This window comes from Bombyx mori, chromosome 9 (genome assembly GCF_030269925.1).
Source record: "Bombyx mori chromosome 9, ASM3026992v2".
Classification (NCBI taxonomy): Eukaryota; Metazoa; Arthropoda; class Insecta; order Lepidoptera; family Bombycidae; genus Bombyx; species Bombyx mori.
Window position 1 is genome coordinate 12,587,242 of NC_085115.1, and position 12,748 is coordinate 12,599,989.

At 35.8% G+C, this 12,748-nt stretch overlaps 1 protein-coding gene across 3 annotated transcripts in view; it reads right to left on the bottom strand.

Moving 5' to 3' along the window:
• LOC101735345 (uncharacterized) overlaps positions 1-12,748 on the bottom strand; it is a 62,456-nt gene that overhangs the window by 31,974 nt on the left and 17,734 nt on the right. Inside the window, exons 1-2 of one of the 3 annotated variants that reach the window (XM_004931106.5) lie at positions 2,156-2,532; positions 1,787-2,059 (exon numbers count right to left, since the gene is read on the bottom strand). The exons of 1 other annotated variant lie outside the window; for it this stretch is intronic. The gene's annotated coding sequence lies outside the window, so the exon portion shown is untranslated. Of the gene's footprint in view, positions 1-1,786; positions 2,060-2,155; positions 2,533-12,748 lie in introns of those variants that run through there. One more of the 3 variants, XM_012694726.4, reaches the window with a different exon arrangement.

Genomic DNA, 12,748 nt, shown 5'->3' on the forward strand with positions numbered 1-12,748 from the left:
AAATTTTTTTTAATTTAGAACTAACATTCGCTAAAACAGTATGACAATCTTTAGTTGAGTAGGTAAACAAAACTGTGAAGACATTGTACTAAATAGAGCGCATAGAGAAAGTGGTCGCAGTTATCGTACAGTACTAAGATAGTCGGTATCTATGTAGGTCGGTGCACGGGAACGAACTAGTGCAAACTGCTCTTATCTTCAACCACTTAATATAGTTTTTCGTTTGTTTACATACTACTTAACGAATTGTTCTACTGATATAACCATCCGATATAATTCTAACCGTATTTTATTCAGATTTAGGGATCGTATATAATATGAGATATCAATTATCTTTTCATGTATATATCAGTGGAATCCTTGACCTAAAATGAAACAAGTGCCACGATAATAAACTAGGACGTTCGCGAAGAATACGTTTACATTTTTACGTCTCATAAATAAGCCGTTCGTGTCATTTGTCATTAAACGAAAAAAGTTTCATAGACAATAATTTGTTTATCTGTATATATTTTTTCAAAACGGAACTACTCTACTCGTAAAACTTCACGTGACTGAATGTCAGTTGATGGCCTCCTTAAATTTAAAATAGATCTGTAGAGGTTACTATATTATATACACTAAAATGTATTAGGTTTTTAAAATAATAGAAATAGCTATGTTTACTTCGATTAATGAGTGCCTTCCTATGTCGTGTGTCTGCGAGTAGGAAGCGCAAGCCATCCGTGGTCGCGCCTTGACCCAGTTATCACTCATGTATTGTACGTAGGCAACTCAATAACCCACACAGCTCTCACCTCGGCGAAGTTAACGCAATAATTGTAGTTTCTGTTCTTTCAAATAGTTTTAGATTCGTATGATTCAGCTAGAAACGACGACATTTCGTTTATTTATCGAATCCTCCAGACTTAATAGTGGAGGTTAGTTACGTATAAAAATTTATAATTCATACTATTTTCGATAAATTATCCCTTGTCTTCGCGGATAATGGTAGCTACATTGAGGTAGGGCAAGCAATCTGCTTCTTAGACTTTTTTAACTCATACAAAATTGTCATGATTAAATTATATATTAGAGATATAAATTAAACAAAACACGTTAATATTGTGAGAAATGTTTAAAAATGTCACCTTTTCTAATTTTAGTGAGCATCCACACGAGGCCACAATGCGCGCCAGTCAATTTTCAAAGATGGCGTCCGTATATTCGCGATCTCGATATCTCATTTGTGACCAATTTGTGACCTTGCTCAGCAATTCACAATGACTAATTTGAATGAGTGAAGAAAGAAACTCAACAATGAAATTATCAAACAATAAGTGTTGATGATTATAACGCTTATGTTGTTTCGACATCGCGACCGGTTAGTTTTTTTTTCCTGATTTTCGTATTTTTATAACCGGTCGGGAATCTTATTAAGTTCAATTGTTGCGATAGTACGTAGTCAATTTTTTTTCTCACCATTATTTAAATAAGTTTGAGAATTTAATGTGTTCAATAACTTGAGCCTTAGATTGAATTCTATTTTTCAATTTAACAAACATATTAAAAAATAATATAATCACTTCTTCGTAAAATTGTTCAACATTCTTTATGTACGCATTGTTATTTATAAATTGGCTTCATTTCAATCTGTATTCAAATATCTAGTGACCTAATTTCGGTGTTTGACGAGATATAATTTCACTCAAACTAAAGAAATTTTTTTAACTTTTAAACTGATTGAAAGCGTGAATTATTTATACTGTTAAATTCGACTTATAAATAATTAACTAAATTTACTTACATTAGCCATTTAGCAATTAGGAATCCAAGCAATCCAATAAACACAAATCACTTAGCTCGTTTAGAGCATAATCATCTACACAAAAGTAACAGATGCCAGCTAACACTTCACTTTATTGTGATTAGATTTTCGATCCAAATGTAGCGTCACAAACACTGAATAAATAAACTTCACAAATATTCCACTAAATGTTGTCTCAATAAAAGAGCAATATTGAGATTACATGGAAACAACACACCATATCTGGGTTCACACCCAATTCCAAGTAGGTACCTGTAACAAGACAAAAGCGGTAGTAAGTTTTATGACTTTTCGATGATAATCACGGAAGTTCAATTGATTTTGAGTGATAAAGCACGAACTACTTACTTGAATAGTGTTCGCTTTAAAATGAGCACAAAATTAACTATGACGTAAAGAGGTCTATGCCAACGACACCTCAATACGTGCAAAGAGTTTGACAACTTAACGCTGACTGGCAGGCGGGTGGGTTGCGGAGTGCGGGCCGCGGGCTGGCGCATAGGTGAGGAGCGAAGGAGGGGAGCAGACGGAGGACAGTACAGTGCGAGGGAGGGAGAGCGACTGGTTGACTGGTTGGTTGGTTTTGGTTGGTCGACCTATTAGCTCGACACACACACACATCAGCAATGTCAGCACTTGTTCAACAGCTTGATTCTTGAGTTTGAGCAGTTTTTATGTGATATAACCAAACGATAGTTATTTCTAAGAATTCCTTCACTTTTAATATAACAACTTTTTATTTATTAGATTTCGTTGTCATGTGGGTATAATACAAATAATGAGCAAGTCAACCTTCATGGTCCTCTCATGGTCAAACAATTTAACCTGGCCGCATATTGCACGAAGTATCGGTTAGAAAAGTTTAGTGTACATACATTTTATTTAAAAAATGTACGTACTTCTTTTTGATGACGACGGATGGTCGTCAACTTTAACGATCTCGCTACTGATATATTATACTTTTGCGACAGACACGTCTTCCAATGTATTGCCGGAATTATAGTGAAGGTCATCTCATTAATCTAAATTTATCTTTACCACACATTCGGTACTCAGAAAAGCAGAAAATATATATGAAAAAAGATGTATTAGAGAATAATATTTGTAACAAATTTTATATTTTTAACAGTTTACAAAATATTTACAGATTCTACGTCGACGTTATTATTGTTATGATAGTACCATGTGTGTTGGCAGGTTTATAAATTCTTTTCACGTGTTCGTAATGGTTGAAATAAAATTTCCTTATTTTAAATGAAGTCATTATCGGTTAATACCAATTCTATTTTCCGACCTTTGAGACGACAGCTAAACCGCTTCTATGCATCGACAATAAATAAAAATAAATGTGCAGTTTAATCTTCGCGGGGGTAACGCACTTGTTTGGTTCTTAACCTCTCTCGCTCGCACACCAGAGATTTTTTTTCATTCCTTTGCCGAGTCATTGCCTTGCCAGTTTTTATGACAGCGATGTAACTCGTGGCAAAAATTTATAAGACGTTCCTTTCACTACCATGATAACAGAATCAGTTGGGGAAGGATTTTTATAATAAATAATATAATTTATTAGGTAGGTACTTTAAAATACATTTTAATCTAATATTAGATTATAATATTGTATTCAGTTTAGTCATTCTGATTTTATTTGTCTACGGAAACTGTTCATCTCTACGGGGCAATGCCCTAATTCGCATGTACATATTTCTAAGGACGAACTTATAAACGGATTTTAACACGATTTTAATCTTCATTTAGCGTGGTATAGTTCTATCTATTTAAGCAGATAAAAAACCGCTGAACTATACGTAAAATACGCTGTGATCTCGGTAATTTAGTTTACGGAACAAGTAATTATAACATGATCACTTATTTAGAAAAAGGGTCACAGATGTTATCACAGCGCGTCTTAATCACTTTTCAGTAAAAACGCATGCGAATTCAATAAAATCGATATAACAAGGAACTTTTTGCAACGAAATTGTTATAATAAGGTTGGTCTAAGCGTCTACGAACCTCAATCTCAATAGCACGCCGTCGGATAGCTTTGTGAGTAAGCCGGTCAGGCATCTATCACGTATTTCAACATTCTTTCGCTTATTTGCACAGCTAGTGATTTGCGATGGCACCGCGTGAGCACGTTCTTTCGCGTTTCAATCGAGACTGGGACCTGTTCTAGAGAAAGTGACTGTTGAAATACTTTCCAAGCGGCCATAGTTTTAGTTTGCACTGTCCGAAGCGCCACAGCCTCAGTCGGGGTACCTCAATACCGTTACGCGTTTCGCGTAAGGAGGTCGCGCGTTAACTCCAAATCATCATTATCATCGCAAGTCGGTTTGCAGCAGAATTTCACTTGTTTCGACATCATTACGCAATTCTTAGGGAGTATTTTGACTTAATTATTTATCGATTATAGAACAGTTTTAGAAGATAGGTAGGTAAGATTTGGTAGGCAGCGGCTTGGCTCTGCCCCTGGCATTGCTGAAGTCCATGGGCGACGGTAACCACTCACCATCAGGTGGGCCGTATGCCCGTAACCTACAAAGGCAATAAAAAAAAAAGATAATTATTTTGGTTGTCAGCATTGGCTATTCACCGAGAAGTGTAGTTTGAAATTGTAATGACCTAAATATATACTAAAGTATTCGAAATTAAATTAAAAACCTTGGAAATTATACTCTTTTTTTTTTAAATAATGTTCTGCTAACATGTTCTACTTAACTATTATACAATGTATTTAAATATAATTTATGTTAATTGAATATTAGCGCAATATGAGGGGCAGGGTGTAATTCATATAAGATCATGTATTATACTCCAAACCGTTTACTACACATCATTTACTTAGTTTAAGAATAATGCGAAATTTGTATGTAACATTTAAAATAAATTATTTCGGCGCAATTGTATGCAATGGCATCCGATACCGTTACAAGCGGGTTTCTTTTGTACATAAAAAAAAAACATTCGCACTATTATTAGACAAATATTTAATTTTCGTGTGATTTTAACTAATTAAAAAAACTGAAGGTGAACTATGTTTACCATATGAAGGAAACGTAGGACATATAGATGAGCCCTCTGATCCAAGAGACGGCAGTCAACATGTTCCTGTTAATAACTTTAAAACAAGTAATGATCGCATTAAAATCCTATTATGTTCTTAATTACCAAATAAAACCTTTCATTATAATAATTTAAGTATTATTCCTATTACCCCATTAGAATATAATTAGATAGCAACACTAGTTCTCGAAGTAACATACTGAATAGTAGAAGAATGAACAAGTAAGAAATGTATATTTGTAAATGGGTATTATAATAGGAATGTAAGCGAATGAAATGTCATCTATAGGCATAAACGCCGAGTTTCTCGTCGCATGTTCTTAGTGGGTCGCGATTGCGATCCGGTAGTAGATTCAGCGAAGCACTGCCCTTGCTAGGGATAGTGTTAGCAATTCTCTCACGTTGAGCCCGTGAGCTCACCGGTCTGCGTGAAGTTGGAATAGCCCCTAAAGCTACAAACGATTAGGTAGGAGAAAAAATAATAGAAATCATCAAAAGAGTCTTGAACTTCATCAGTCCGCACTCGTCCACTTCTTAAGTTAACTTAACTTTTACGTTAAGTTAACTTTTACGCGATCGAGAAGTTAAAAAACTCGAACTAAGCACACAGGCATAATTCTAACACGTGCCACTGAACCGAAGACCGAAACAAAAATACGTTGATTCGTGGCTCGATCTTCGCCATCTGAATATAATAGTCCTCTTTAAAATACATATTCGTAGGATGTGTATATAAGATCAATATTGTCACACATATACACGTCGTACCGATAGGACGAGATGAAAACTTCTACCACTTAACTCATTCACGATTCATTACGACAATAAAATATTAAAAAGAATTATTATATTGCTCATAACAACAAAACGACGATTGATAAAAGCGTTTATCTATAAAATAGCATTCAACGAAACTTCCCTTATCATTATTGCTGTATTCATTTAAAGTTTATCTTCGCAATGATGAATGATAATGACAAAGGTAAACACAGTTCAACAACCCAACATTCTGTCTAATGACAATACGAAAAATTATATGCATATTTTTTTTCCAAATGAAAAACAGATATTTAAATATATGGCTATTGTTCCACAATTATATCGCTCTTTTTCTCTCAGATAAAGTTGCCTTTGTGTCACATAGCCTACTTGAATTCAGATGTTGTTTTTTTAGAAACAGGCGAGAATTCGCAGTGATTGTATTTATTTTGCGTCCATTGCTCGTTAGCAGGTTACTGACGGTAAACTACGTCTTTGTCAAATTCTAACTATAGCTTCTCATCTTTTTTTTCCCTACCTATGCTGATAGCCTTGAGAAACTATTTCAGCGTCGCCCTAGCGTGAAGTGAGCTTTCGGAGCTCAAACCGGAGGCGTTGCTAACACTGGCCCTAGCAAGAGCAGTGCTTCGCAGAATCTACCATCGGATCGGAAACGCGACCCACTGAGAATATCCGCCGAGAAACTCAGTGGGCTATGTCTATGAGGTAATTTACTCGCCGAGCCCTTCGTCGCAGGCGACGGGTTCGGCGAGGACGGTAACCGGACCGGTCATCTATTTATTATACACATATATATTTTTTGTACAGATTACTAAGTTAAGTATACTTGTAAGCATCAATGTTCTTCAAAATCGATCCAATAGTTTTTGCGTGATGCTCGAATGAGCATTAAAAAAAATCGACACAAAAAAATGATTTCGGGTCAGGTAGGTAATAAACACTGATTCATACATATTTTTTGTAATATTTTCAATGTACATTCAAAATTCTGTATATAATATAAATTATATATCTAGCCGGAATATAATTAATTTATAAGGTGATCAGTTTTGATGCACTTTTAGTTCAGCGGGGTCAACTGCATCTTAGATGAGGCGATGATTTGAGTCTCAAGAGATATACATATATAGTTAGTGAGATATATATGTGGTTAGTGTTTTCGGCAGTCATAAACATAATTATCTCGGGTTTTTCTATTGTCGTCATATTAAAGTTTCATACTGCTTCCGGTGTTTCAATCATCCGTGAACACGAAAAATGTAAAGTATACGATAAGTCGGAAATAACGTAATGACAGTAAAAAAACACGAGAGTAAACGGTAAAGGTAGTTTTAAGTTTGTTGGCGGTACTTCGGAATATTTCGCCATATTCGCATTCGCCAGCTGTGACAATGAGGACCCGGCGAGCCAATTATTATAGGTTTGCCCGCATAGGCTATTTAAAAACTAGCCTTCGCATATCTATTAACAATGATCCCATATTGCTACCGTCAGCATCTCAAGGTCGTTCATTCAATATACATTAAAGTATAAGTTGAATTTAATTCTTTGTTAAATATTTTAATTAATAATTATATAGGCCTTGTTGTAAGAACATGTTCATTCTACCAGTCTAAGCGGCTGTTAATACCATGTTTCGTATCAAAAGTTAAGTCATTGAGTATCATAGTACTCCATAGAGATCGATAAAATATCGTAATACCTAACAAAATAAGTTTCTAGTTACTAGACTCTAGTACCTACCATATTATTACGTGTCGCTTCGTTGAGTGGATAGCGAGCTAATAAACTAAAGAAGGTGTTATTCAAAGCGAGTGATAACAAACTGAATGCACGAGTCTAACTAACCTTGCCTTACTCACGGACGCCTCAATTGGGTCAGTAGGTCAGCGAATTTGCAATTTTTTTTTTTTTTTTCGACTACTGCTAGTGTTGTGAATTTGCGATAATCGTTTATAGTAAATTGTATTCACACTTATTGTTGTATAAATTAAAGTTGTAATGACGAATAAATCATAGCTAGATACTGTTGAATGAATCAAGCGGCTGTAACTGTAAATGTTCTTAACTTGTCCATATTTGTAATCTAGATAAAGACGTCATTGCAGTACATTATACTTTAATTGTTGTTTACATACGCAATCGATGTGACGTTCTTTTTTTTTAAGCAATGAACTCGAAAATGAAATAAATGATATAAAAAATTATTGAATGCCACGCGTCAAATTGTCTAAATTGTTGAAAATAATATTTAAAAAAAAAGGCGCTAAATCGTGCGTATTTCTGTAAGGCTTGTAACTCGAGCTAAACTCTTTAACAATCAATAATTATTAGAGGAATTTGTACATAATTATTTGTATTAAATATATTTATGTTCTATTCAAGATTATATAATACTAGCGACCCGCCCTCGCTTCGCTTCGGAAACATGAAACAAAAAAAATAAAATAAAAAAAAAGTAGCCTATGTTCATCAGGGACAATGTCGGCTTCTAATGGAAAAAGAATTTTTCAAATCGGTCCAGTAGTTTCGGAGCCTATTCGAAACAAACAAACAAACAAATCTTTCCTCTTTATAATATTAGTATAGACTAGCTGTACCCCGTCCGCTTCGCTGGGCATTTAAAATTAACATTATTATTTCTCACCCCCACAAAGATTCTCATCATTAACGCCCCCGCAACTGGTGTAGGGAGTTCAACACTCATATAAATATTAGCCTATCCATTAAGTACATGTATTTTCTACATAGATACCAAGTTTCAAGTCAATCGGATGCGTGGTTCAGTAGTTATAACGGAACATCCGTAAAAACCAGTGTACATTTATATATTAGTATAGATATGTGATTTAAAAACTAAAAGAAAGCTTAAATAGCAATTAATTAAATTTTTTTCATCCTGTTAATACTGATCAGTATATTAGAGCGAAGCTATAAAATTATTGTCGTGTCATCGGTCCTTGATGCGTGTGCAAATTTTCAAGTTAATCTAACGTCTTGAAGTTGAAACAAGTGACGTTCAAAGATTCAGTTCTATACAAACAAGCATACATATATAAAGCCGATAAAAGCGCGTTATAGAAATGTAAGTTGTTCTAAAATTTCTCTCTAGAGTTCGGTCCCTTCCAATCGCGCACCCGACATTATCTGTGCTCGCAGGTAGTTGACCTGCCCATGGGGTTGCGGGCCGCTTAAACGTAAGAAACAATCTTTTCTTTGACAGATAACAAAAACCTGTTCCCAACACAACAGAAAAGAAACGTACATATATTTATTTATTGCTTTTATCCGAGGACGACATTGAAATCGATTTAGACTTTACGTAATTTACATTTTGTACATTAAGTTCTTGTTTTTTTTTTGGATCGTATCTATCTACGTACAAGATATTTGTGTTATTCCTCAGTGACGTGTGTGAGTTACGTCAAATTGGCGCTCAGCCACCCATAATTTTAATTTTCTCATATTACATAATGCCGTTGTATGGAAATTCAGCCAACCAACCAACTCAGCCAATTTCAACAGTGAAATCCCAAATGGTTTCCGAGTAAAATGCTAAAGTGACACCGATTGCCAGAAGGACTAGACAAAACTATAAATTGTTTTTTTTTTAAATTGTCCATGGGTTCTAAAAATGAAATATATTTTTAAAATGATATAGAAAGGAGGTTCTCAATTCTAAGCGTGGGATTCTAAGGTTTCTTTGAATATAAATTTATTACCCAGTAACAAACAAAACGCATTATCAGTAAATTGTGATTTAATATCTAATTTCGCTGTTAAATATTAAACAGTCTAGACGCAGCCCACGCCTCGAAACTTAAGAAGAAACGCCAACACATAGATCAAATTTATTTGATTTCAACCTTTTTAGATCATTGTAATAAAGACTTGTGCGTGAAAGAAGATTTGCGAGAGTTCATAGATGACTGAAAGCAAAAAAGAAGATCCACCGACCTCTTAAAGAGAGATAAAGATAAGAAGAAGAAGATCCTTATGCACGAATCTATTCACAATTGTAAGATTCTAGTCGATTTATTCTAAATTATTTACTATCAAAATATAGGCCTATCGCTAATGCTTATGAAAACTCACAATTAAAAGTATTTTTACCGTTTCTATGTCACGCGACTCGCGAATACTTACAATGGCACACATAGCAATCGTAAGTTTTATTGTAGTAACCAATCATAAGTTATACTTATTATTTTTATATTATGTTTTATATTTATAATAATAGATTAGTTTTTCATCTATCATCTTTTCAATAAATTTTTGTCTTTGTTTTATTTTTACTGCACACGTACCTAGCCTTGAATCTCACAATAAATGCATCCACTTTGAACAACATCAGCTGAGCCACCTCCTTTTACGTTTTTTTATTTTCTTTTATTTATTTACGTGTAATAATCTTAATCTTTGTGAAAGGCAATAAATTATTTTATTATTATTCAGCTATATTTATTTAAAATCTTATTATTATAAAAACCGGTCCGTTTTCAACTCAAACTTTCCAGGATCGCCCGCCCGCTCGGCCAATATTAAGACTTTCTGAAAGTTTCATCCAAATAGATAGAGCCGTTTCGAATCTTGAGGGAACATTTACACATTGACTATAGTACATACATACAGGAGACAGCAATGTCAATGTTTTGCTACAGTCAAACTTTTGATTTGAGTATTATTACTTTTTTTTTCCTACCTGTGCTGATAGCTTTGAGAGGCTTTTGCTGCTTCACTATCGTGTGTAGGTGAGATCACGGGGCTCAAGCCGGAGTGTTGCTAACACTGACCCTAGCAAGAGCAGTGCTTCGCAGAATCTACCACCGGATCGGAAACGCGACCCACTGAGAAGATCCGGCGAGAAACTCAGTGGGCTGTGTCTATGGGTTATTTTTACAAATTCTAATAGTTGTCTTATGTAGATTATCACAGAAGATATTTGTTGATTTTGTTTAGTGAGTGTACTCGGGTTGACTCCTGTAGTATACGATGCGACGCGCTCATTCCCGATCCTGCGGACAGAATGGAAAGCAGTCGACGTCGCCCAAAACACGTCATCTCGGATCCTCCCGATCCACTAACGGTGCTTTTAGGTACTTCAAGCACCGGTCACCGTTCTCGTCGAACCCGTCGCTTGCGACGAAGGGCTCGACGAGTAAATTAACTCTCAGACACAGCCCACTGAGTTTCTCGCCGGATCTTCTCAGTGGGTCGCGTTTCCGATCCGGTGGTAGATTTTGCGAAGCACGACTCTTGCTAGGGTTCGTGTTAGCAACATCGTCAGGTTTGAGCCCCGTGAGCTCACCTACTAAAGTTAGGGTTACGCTGACATAGCCGCTAGGGCTATCAGCTTAGGTAGGAAAAAAAAAAAAAAAAAAAGATGCGACGCGCGATCGCATGTTAAGCCTTGTTCGGACTAGGCGAGTATTTTAGTCGAGTACCGAGTAATTTAGTGGCTAAACTACTCGCTACTCACCCGAAAAAATAGAACAAAATGCACTGACTTGACTAAATTATTTACTAACCTACTCGACTAAATTTTTGGTGCTCAGACACATTTAGCTACTAAATTACTCGACTAAAATACTCGCCTAGTCCGAACGAAGCTTTACGGACGTCGACAAAGATATCCGTTGTATTACTATTTTTTTTGTAAGTCGTTCTAACGAACGCACAGATGTTGTGGAAGCCGAAGGTCGAACACAATGTTGTGGTACATTTAAATCAACGAAAGGACGCTATGTATTGTTCGTCTAAATTATATGACACTTGTGAATTACAAATAAGGTATTCGTAACACGTGGCGGTAACACACATGTTGCATGTACACGTATACGTGTTTTTTTTTTTGGAAAGTAAGTAGCTTTTTCATGTCGATTCAACGTGTCCGCATTGTGTGCCAATTCACAAGCTATTATTTCGTTTTACAGTGTATGTTTAGTTAATTATAACTTGACTTATGAAGGTTAAGCGAACAGGTTAGGGGAGACAAATGAAGCACGAAAGACGCTGTCACGGGGTACAAGTGGCAAGTTTTTATAATATGAGCGGAGCTTCCCGATCGCGTATTCGAGCGACTCGGGTTTATTGTTCGCGCTGTCGGCGGGGTGCGTTAACAAATAATAATAACTCGCAGCGATTAGAGGCGCGAGTCATCGACCTTCGAAAAATCTGGCCTGCGCCGCGCCGCCCGCAAGGTTGTGTGCGCGCTACCGCGCCATCGTTCGGCAACTATGATTACTACTAACTATTTCATTACTCAATAACCTATAAAGTTTTAAGTTTTTTGATTACCCTAAATGAGTAGACATAATACGGATACGAATACGAAATAATACGTTAGAGGAAGTCTGAAAGTGGCACCTGTGACAGAGAAGCTGAGAATTGCGCGTTTGGGATGGTATGGACATGTGATGAGACGAAATGAAAATGAGGTTGGTAAGCGAGTGTTAACTATGAATGTGAAAGGATATATAGGAAGAGGTAGACCTAAGAAGAAATGGATGGATTGCGTGAAAGACGATATGTGTAAGAGGGGAGTGAGCGAAGAAATTGTATATGATAGAGGAGTAGGGAAGGAGAAAACATGTTGCGTCGACCCCAGGTGACTCGGAGAAGGGCAGGAGAACGATGAGATGAGTAGACCAGCTCGTTACCTACTTGGTTACAACATGAACACCGCCAGCTTGAGACATGAGTCACGTGTGGCTTAACGTCTCTCCAATTTTTTAACTGGAATGCATAACATGTTCCCGTGCGGGCACAAAACAAGCCCAATAACCAAGTTTCTAGTACATTGTTTACAGCGATAATCTAGACAGAATAAAACATAAAAAGATATTCCTTAATTCACTTCAGTTCTAATGTGATGTTAATAAAATTTACGTAATGTAAATTCTAGTAAAATTCGAATTCTGAAACGAAACGAAAATAAAATAAAAACTGTTTATCAAATGTTCCATAAAAAGATTTATGTATTTATGAGCTTTCCCTCCACTTTTTTTTTCGTCTGAAAATCATACATTTCGATATTATATTCGTGCTCAGTCAATAAACCTTCAAATACTCTTGAAAAAGTACTGACCTTTCAACAAA